Source organism: Dermacentor albipictus, chromosome 8 (genome assembly GCF_038994185.2).
Source record: "Dermacentor albipictus isolate Rhodes 1998 colony chromosome 8, USDA_Dalb.pri_finalv2, whole genome shotgun sequence".
NCBI classification, from domain to species: Eukaryota; Metazoa; Arthropoda; class Arachnida; order Ixodida; family Ixodidae; genus Dermacentor; species Dermacentor albipictus.
Genome location: NC_091828.1, coordinates 5,181,948 through 5,191,515, shown reverse-complemented (window position 1 = coordinate 5,191,515; position 9,568 = coordinate 5,181,948). Strand labels below are relative to the sequence as shown.

General features: G+C 49.4%; 1 protein-coding gene across 3 annotated transcripts in view; it reads left to right on the top strand.

Moving 5' to 3' along the window:
- The first annotated feature begins 1,479 nt into the window (after positions 1–1,479).
- The window catches only part of LOC135910434 (carboxypeptidase M-like), a 314,184-nt gene continuing 306,095 nt past the window's right edge, over positions 1,480–9,568 (top strand). For all 3 annotated transcript variants that reach the window (XM_065442471.1, XM_065442470.1, XM_065442469.1), the window contains exon 1: positions 1,480–1,607. The gene's annotated coding sequence lies outside the window, so the exon portion shown is untranslated. The remainder of the gene's footprint in view (positions 1,608–9,568) is intronic.

Here is a 9,568-nt window from a genome sequence, read left to right as displayed (position 1 = left end):
AACCATGGGAATAGGACAAAATTAGAGATGGGGTATCCCTGAAAATTTTTTAATGAAGGGGTAATGAATTATTAAAATTATACCAAAGCTGTATCCCCATGCAGATAACAACGTCCCTCTCCTCAATGCACGGCTTGCATGAGCAGTTGGTTGGCAAGTAATTCTCACCAAGCTCAGCCTTATATCCGGAGTTAGCGCATTGTTAAGCATGAAATGCTTTGAGCTCCTGCTGCCGGCGACCTTCAAGTGACCTTGCGCCAAAAGCCAGAGCCGTTATCCGGGCACGTTACGAGAACCAAACGAGATCTTCCAGGCAACCACTCAAAACATGCGAAAATGTGGTCTCGGGCCCCCATCCCTTTGTACAAGACCATATTACATATGCTAGTTACTGCTCAAATAAGTTACAAAATTCAGCGCCGAAGCACTTCTTACGGATGGTTAACCGGCGAGGATGAAATGTGCGGCCCCGGTTTTTATTAGTGGGCTAATCCCGACGGTTCATTAAACGATGGCTTCGCAGGCTGCCAGATCCTCGGTACGCAGTTGCTTATTGCGCTCGGCTGCACGAGCCTGTTCTAGTGCCTGGGCTCGCAGCATCGGCACGGCGTAGACGAGCTCATTCCCAGTTCTGCTCACGGCGTTGCTGATCGAAAGCTGCCTGCTCTTCAGGATTGCGTATGACACGCAGCCTACAAATTTTGGAGCCGGAAAGAAACTGCTGCGTGCGCACTCGGCTACGACGGAGAGCAAGGACGTCACTACTGGCGCCGTCAAACGCGCACCTCTCTTTTTTTTTCGCGCATCCACATGGGGCTACACTGGAGAAGTTTTCGGTGTACAGGCAACAAACGGACGGACGGACGGACGAATCGGCAAGCCTTACACAGCCTCACTTTAAAAATAGTGCTTCCGAGTTGATCCTAATGCTTGTTGAAAATATCACTCAAGCTGTAACTTATAGTAACCTGAAGTTTTGTTTGCCATATCGTATAGCGACGTTCGCAAGGCAGATACCGGTTACCATACGCTTCACTGTCACCTTTTGACTCATTGTTATCCTTTGCTCTTTTGAACGCTAGCGGTTCGTGAGTTCCGCGGTGCGGATTTTGTGTCGCTTTGAGAGATAACGCCACGGTGCGTGGCGCCTGCTTCATGCGTTTTTTTCTTCTATAGCGCGATCTGTCTCTCTGGCGTCTTTCGCTGCCTGTCGGCCCGCCTTCAGCCGGTTTTCCCCTCCTAGCAGGGCAGCGTCCATACGGGCCAGTGCACAGTATGGCGTGATGCGGTGTGGTGCGGTGGGGTGTGCCGTTGCGAGCATGCACTACACCAATTTTATGGATGTGGCTTGTATCAGCTCCAACTAATCTGCTTTGCCGGTTCTCATTTCATGCTTACTTCGACTCTCGATTTTGGGAGAGCCAGGATTTTACTGCCAATTCTCTCTTTATTTATAGAATGTTTCGTTTTAAATACTCTTCGACTCGGAGGCCACGGTTTATTGAGCGCTAGAGTTCCCATAAAGAAGAAGAAGAGGACAAGCCAAGCCTTAGACACAGTTTTCTGAAATACAAGGCCTATCGATCGTCCTTTTAAGCAAGACTCAGGTGAGAATACGACTCTTTATGCTGGTATTCAGAGAAGCTGTGCTTTCATAAGAGAGGTGTGAGAGATGACTTCCGGCCATAGTTAGCACAAAATCTTAAAGGGGGCCTGTTTTTGAGATTGCTGGTGCACATAATGAATTCAAGAAAAATAACCGGCAGGATAACGGGACAAAGAAAGGGGTGAAAAGGTACGGCTCATTTGTGCTGTTTTCGTTCCCACGAGAAAATTAGCCCGCAGCGGCAGCTTATTTTCTGTGGTGTTTCGCGGCTCGGCTCAAAGTCGTGGGTTCGATCCCAGTCGCGGCGGCCGGTATTTGACAGGGGCGAAATAGAAAAGTGCTGGTGTATTTAGCGGTGCATTTAGCGGTGCGTATTTATGTATTTAGCGGTATTTAGCATTGTATGTAGTGGTGCGGTATTGAACCTTAGGTGGCCCAAGTTAGTTTTGAGTATGCCACTACGGCGTGCCTCAACATCAGACCGTGATTCATGCACGTAAAACTGTAATTTAATAGTGACACCTGTACTTGTTTATCTTTCACGGCTGACCGCTTTTCACTGGGCTAACAATTAATGTTAAACGTTATCGCTCACCAACGTTGTTCCTCAGCGATACAGAAAAGGCGTGACACAGAGAAAACACAAGCAGCGTTCTCGAAGTCAGGAACGTCAGAGCTGTCGACCGAGTCACGCGACGAACTATCCGCGCCTTGGTGCAGGCGTCCTGACTTGTAAATTCCAGAGTATGAAAACTGGGAGCCTGAACGCCAACGACCAAGCTGGCCTGTGTGATCCTTTAGGGAGGAAACTTAGCAGAGAGCATAATGGTCGGTTACTACGGAAAAGGGACAGTCGTAAAAGTAGGGACGGATATTCGCAACCGCTCAAGCAACAGCAAGGCATTTCCGTTCCCTAATACAATATTCGCGCTCTGTAGGTGAGCGGAGGCCGCTGGGACAAGCGATAACGCGATCGTGCCACGCTCACGCTAGGCTAGTACAGCGCTTACATGATGACCATTGGCATCCGTACACAATTCTATCGGGACAGCGTCAAAGTGGGCGAGGATCGGCGGCGAGGTCAAATGCCTGATGAGGCTAGAGAAGGCGGCAAATTGTGGAAGTTCCTACAGTAAGGGTACGCCTTTCTTCAAAAGTTCAGTTGGAGACTAAGCAGTATCTGTAAAATCATGGGCGTAGCGGTCCACGTAAGAACTTAGTCTAAGAAAATCGCGAACGTTTGATGCTGACTTCAGAACCGGAAAGTCTCGAACGGCGCGAATTTTGTCAGGCTCAGATTGTACTCCAGAAACGTTGACAAGATGGCGGAAAACCATAATTTGGTGGCGACCGAAATGACATTTCGATGAGTTGAGTTGAAGCTTGGCCTTATGAAGAGCGTCAATGGTTGGGAGACGTTAAACGTTTGTGTGATTGTTTGTTTGTCTTTCTATTTATTGATACTGTTAGCCCCCGAAGGGTCATCAGAGGAATGGAGATGCAGTCAACATTTACAGTACAATGAAAAATCACGCGCGCAACAATGAAGGTAATGGTAATAATGCAGGCACTTCTTTTTCACATACGTTCATAGTAGTAGTAATCCGAGCACAATTACACTCGTCGCGACCACAGCATGGCGTTATTAAAGGGACACTAAAAGTTATTATGAAGTCAAGGTAAAGTGATAAAGCAATGCTCTAGAACGTCTATGGCGGCCATATAATCGCGAACAGATCTTTAGTAACCGAGAAATTGAGGTAAATGGATGCCACGATTTGAGACTCGCCAGCGACATTCCGGTACTAGCCCGATGACGAAGGCATTCCTCATCATAATTTATGTCACTAGGACTCAACTACTGGTATTAAAAAGATCATTTCATCAGAATATAAAACGGAAGAAGATTGTACTTGTCTACTTCTATTCGATTCTAAGAAAAAATAACATTTTGACGTTACCCTTTAGTATGGGTGATCGAAAGGTTTCGTTTTCGCTCGACTCTGCGCGCTCGACTTTGCGCCGCGCGCGCTTTGGAGTTTCAGTTGTTTCTTTATCGCGTCGCGCTGCGGTGGTCCTGCTGGCTCACGAAACTTGCATTTGGAACAAGCAGCGAGAATGCCACGTCCATGTGATGTTGTGGGATGCGCGAACGGTCCGCGGAACTTGGCCAAGGGCAGTTGCAGCGGTGAATCCAACGTTACTTATCACTGTGTGCCAACGACTGAACCTCTTCGTTCGAAATGGTTAAGTGCTATACCTCTGCCACAGCGCGCTGGCAAAGAGCCGAAAAATCACGTAGTATGCTCGCTGCACTTTCGTCCAGAGGATTACGAGTTCAACGCCGACTTACTGAAGTCGCGATTAGTGCCTTTCAAAGCAGGCCGCCGTCGTAGTAGTACGCAACGACGCCGGCAGCGAGAGCCCTCAGCAGCAGGTCACGTTCGTCACTGCTTAAATCGCTGAACTCGAGCCCAGCATCGAGAGCCAATGTGCCGTTGTCAGGGTCGTCCATTGCAACGAGCGTCGCAGTTGGCGTCATAAAATAAAGAACCAGCTTATCGTTGCACGCTTTCCCTTCCGCTAGCCACCATAGTTCCGCTTTCGCGCTTATGTCGGCTCTATCTTGGCTCTGTTTCTTGCCGCGCGTTCGCGTTTTGCGCAGAAAATCCCTAGCGCCGTCTGCGGGAGCTTTTTTATTCACTGACGGCGCCACGTCACTATGAGACCATGACGTCAACACTCCCCGATCGGAGGGCGGGTGATTTGAACTGCGCTAGAGGTACGCGGATGCTTTAGAACTCATTTTCTCTTCTTCGCACAAAACAAGCGTTTCGAGGTTTCTGGGATGGTATTACAGCAGTCCACGCTGACATAATACTTACCTTTAGTGTCCCCTTAAGCTAGCGGATCAAAACACTTCTTGACCCGAACAAACAAGAATCTGCAGCTTGCCTGGAAATGTACTTAAGGAAGTAGAGAAAGCCAATGAATCGAGCAGCATGTTTCATTCCTTGATTACATCAGGAAAATAGCTATATTTGAAAGTGTCATTTCGTGTTTATGGTGGCTCACTATACATGCTATGACTATGTCGAAAGCGTGCGTTGGGCGATAAGTTGGAGAAATCGGACCCGTTAATTTAAAGTTTGTTATGAATGATGAAGACGTGAGTGGCAAATCTGCTTGAAAGATAATAACACCGTCGAGGTAGCACAGGCATGTGGACCATCTGAAACCCTGAAACAAACAGTTACATAACCCAAAGTGCATACCCTTCACCTAGTGAAGATCATCGGGTGTTATAAATGCTTTACTATATGTCTTTACATGTCTTTACTATGTCCATACCATCGACGGCAATCTGCCAGTATCCAGATCGAAGGTCAATAGAGGAGAAGCAGCTGGGACCGTAGAGACAGTGAAGGGCGACTACAAGGGCATGCCAACAAATGATAGCTTCGTGTGCGCTGTGTTTTGACCAGGTAGTTGGGATTTAAGCGAGAATCAACACGAAGGTCGATTCACTCGCTGCTGCGGTCGTGCTTCCGCATGGCAGCATTTTGAGAGCGAGTGTCCGCAATCATCGAGATAGATGCGTTCATGTTTGCGTGTACGCGCATGGCACCATGTTTGTTGACATAGCTATTAAGCGAATGTCTACAAGTGTATTTGGCTTGTAAAACTACTATTCTCTCTTTGTATGGCCGACTAAATAATTTGATATCGCAGTCGTTTTTAACCTCTCAGGTGAAACTGAGACATCTTTATTTCAATTTTACAATTTTCACAGCATTTGTATAAAAATAAAAAGATTGACGTCCTGGACAAAAAATCCACTTTGAACAGTCACTGTGCTTTAACTTTTTTGTTGAAATTCAACACACCTCATAAATGTTGGGGCAGTAGTTGCTGAGAAGAACGATTTCTCCGTTCGCATGTATTTCTCTATGAGCACCTGAACTATAGCTTCCGCTTAAGCGCATCATTAAACCAATTTACACGACCAGGCTATTTTTCCACAACTCTGTACATTGATTAGGCAGATCAACATTGAAGATTACTGAAATAAAGCTGTAGCGCCCTCCCTGTTCGTGGCTGGGAAACGCCCGCCGAGATCATTGACGGCGGCGTGGGCTCTCGCTTGTCGTCCCAGCTGCCTCTTTATGGCAACCGACAAGTTCTCCGCCGCCTCGTTCCTTATAGACAGGGGCATGGAAATCAGCGTGGTTCCCCCGACTAAGGCTGATCATTCCAGCGCATCAAGGCAGTTGCTTCGTGCTGCCAACACTTCATCTATATCGACGTACGGACTCCGATCTCTCACCCCCGACTTCACCCTTCGCCGTACTCTTCTATGGGTCTCCGTCATTGCAAACGTGGTTGAACCGATCATCGGCTCGGACGTCCTCTCATAGTTTGACGTCAGCGTGCGGCGTCGTCGCTTCACAGATCGCCTGACTCGTCTCTTCACCCCTGGAGTCCTTTCCGACCTTGCTCCCATGGGCATCCGCACGCTGATACCTCCTCTCCCTTCGAAAATATCTTGGCAGATTTTTCGGAACTAACAAAGCCAACGAACCTCACTCAGCCACCTAAACATATGGTGACACGCCACATCGTCACCCATGGTTCACCAGCAGCCGCTCACTGCGCCGCTTGTTTGGAGACCGTCTAGCTATCGTCAAGTGTGAGTTCGACCACATGCTGCAGCTCGTGATTGTACGTGCGTCGTCCGGTCCGTGGACTTCTCCGCTGCATTTGGTGCTCAAGCCTGATCTCGGTTACTGGCGTCCCAGTCGAGACTATCGAGCGTTGAAGGGCAAGACTGTGCACGACAGCTATCCGACAGCTGTGCCATTTTTAACAAAGTGGAGCTGGCTCAGGCGTACTGCCAAATTCCCAGCAAACCGGCCCACATACCCAAGACCATCATCACGATGCCCTTCGGTTTGTTTGAGTACGTGCGGATGCCTTTTGTACTCCGCAGTTGGGCTCGAACCTTCCAGCAGATGATCGTTGAAGTCAGGCGGGGCCTTCCTATTGTGCTCGCGTACGTTGATGACGTCCTCATCGCCAGCCCTACGCCTGAGGATCACGAGCACCATCTATGTGCTTTGTTCAAACGTCTTCAGCAGTACGGCCTGGCTGTGAACGCCTCCAAGTGTGTTTTCGGCACATCTGAGCTTGAGGTTTCGGGCCATCACATATCATCCAAGTGTATACGCCCTCTCCCGTCGCACGTCAGGACCATCCAGGAGTAACCCCCAGCCTACAACTCTACGCCAGATACGCCAATTCCTGGGGCTTGTGAACCTTTTCAGGCGCTTGCAGAGCTGCTTCGCCGGCTCACCGACCTCTTTAGGTCAACCGACGACCCATCGTCTGCCATTTCTCCGTGATCAGAAGCCCACGGCGCCTTTACTGCTGCCAAGAGAGCAATCACGAACGCCGTGGTTCTTATCCATGCGCGCAGGAACGCCCCAAATCGGTTGATGGTGACTTCTTGGCCGAGTTGGTGTTTACTCAACCTGTTGCTTTTTAGCGCAAAAGCACGAAAGAAGGAAAACGGAGACAGTGAAAAGGAAAGGAAAGATGAGAGCTACACTTACAGCTGTTTATTCCGAAAACAGAGCATCCTGTATATGCACAAACGTGCACATGAGCAAACCCATAAAACACGCAAAGAACGCCAGTCAGCCGAAGGCATTGTTTTTACTTTTATTTAAATGCTTAGCAATCTGAATTCTGAATAATAAAGGGTAGCAGTTGTTTGACTCACGCCGGCTAGACCAGGGGTTTGGTTGTGCTAGGCCTCTAACAGTTCACGTGCGGTTTTGTTCTTGCTTCTCCCTACGATCCCGACATTAAAAAACAGTGGTTAACAGTCGGGACAAGACCTGTAATGCTAGGACAAGAGCGCGGTCGTGTCCTTCTTTGAAATATTTCCGTGCCTTCTCATTCGGTCATTGGAGCAGCGCCCAGTTTGCCCCATGTAGTACTTGCCACGACAATGTAGCACGTGCCCCCAACAAACATGTTTTAGAAACGTTATAGTTAAATCTAGAAAATGTAGCAGGTTGTCGACCGGAATCTCGTGGGTAAAACTTAGACCATTGCCGTGAATATTAAAGAGGCTTAAAACCTTGCTTATTTACCATCTTCCGCTGAGAAGGTTTCCCGTGCTTTCATTTTTGCATGGGTATCCTGATTTCTTTGTTCTGGCACCATGACAGCAGACCGTGGACGCCAATTTGAGGCCTCCCTGCTTGCTTGCGTTAATTGCACTCTCGGTACCAGACGCTGCCGTACCACTGCGTATCAGCCGTTTGCGAACGGCATGGTGGAACGCCTTCACCGACAACTGAAGGCCGCCCTGGCTACCCGCCTCATTTGCACTAGCTGAGCGGACGCCTTGCCTCTTGTGCTCCTGGGTTTAGGGACCCTCCTCCGGGCAAACCTACAGTTCTATGCGTCTCCCCGCAGACTTCTTTACATCAACGTAGCTACCAGGCCGGCCACAGGCATTCTTACAAATCCTCGTGGGCTGTACTATAGGCCTCCGGCCCATTCCACCCCATTCCAACCTGGCCACTTCAACACACGTTTTCGTGCGGGGCGACACTGTCCGACCACCGCTAACGCCGGTCTACGACCGACCATACTGCGTCCTCCACCGCAGCCCGAAAACCGCCACCCTACTAATGAACGACCGGTCAGTTTAGACCGCCTTAAGTTGGCCTACGTGGAGACGGCGACAGAAAGCCTCCCATGGCCGCCTGAACTCGTACTCGCTCCGGTTTCGACTTCTAGTGTAGGCGGGGGGCCCTCTTGCGCCCTCCCTTGGGCAGTGCCCAGCACCCGGATAGCGTGTGCCCGCACGAGAAGAAGACAAACACGGTGCCTGGTCGGGGCACGTAAAACCACTGCTCGCAGTCCTTTTTGCGGCGTCGATTCGAGTCAGTTGTCTTTCCCCTTCGCTCCTGAGGCATAAGCCTACAAAGCACCTCAAAACAGTCTGTTTTTGTCCTCAAAACAGGCTACACTCAAGAACAACGATAGCGGCGAACACAGTCGACGATCGCCGAAAATCTGATCTGCCTATCAAGTGCGTCCGCTTTTATGCATGAGCCATCGAAGCTTCCAGAGTGATCGCTCGTGCCCGCGTGTCGTTCAGAATGTATTACACAATTCACGTCACGTATACAATCAGATAACACAAGCTTCGGTGGGAACAGGCAACGCGCAGAACCATCGATAACATTCCATTAGGTTCCAATCATGCAGGCGCGTCTTTCCAATCATGCAGGCAATCATGCAGGCGCGTCAATTGTTAGTGCGTGAAACGCAGTCCCCAAGAAAAGGATAAATAAGCACACGTGTCAATACCTCTCTTAAAAAGCATCGTCGCGAGGCTACAACCATGAGCACAAAAAATAAAGCACATGCAGTGAAGAGAAATAACAAGCAAACAGAAATACAACGCCCATGACTTAATTAGCTTTGCTAGAAGGGCTTAAGGCGCCCGACAACCGTGAGCGACGCTGCTCTTACTGTGAAATCCCGTCTGGCATGACCTCATACTACAGTGCACCAATACGCCTAATGATGCTGTAGGGTCCAAAATAGCGTTGCAAAATCTTTTCGCTAAGGCTTCGTCGGCGCAAGGGCGTCCAAACCCAAAAGTTTACATACCCTCATCGAAGATCGTAAAGTGAGCTGTAGGTCCTCTGCTGTCTCTTGATCTGCAGGGGGGCGAGCTGCCGGGCTTCTGCGGCGCGCTGTAGATAGGTGGATACGTCAAGATTTTCTTGGTCGTTGAGTTGCGGCAGCATGGCGTCGAGAGTCGTAGTCAGGTGCCTGCCGTAAACGAGCTTGAACGGCGTGATCTGCGTTGTTTCTTGCAGCGCCGTGTTGCCAGCGAAGGTTACGTACAGCAGGACAGCATCCAACGTCTTGTGT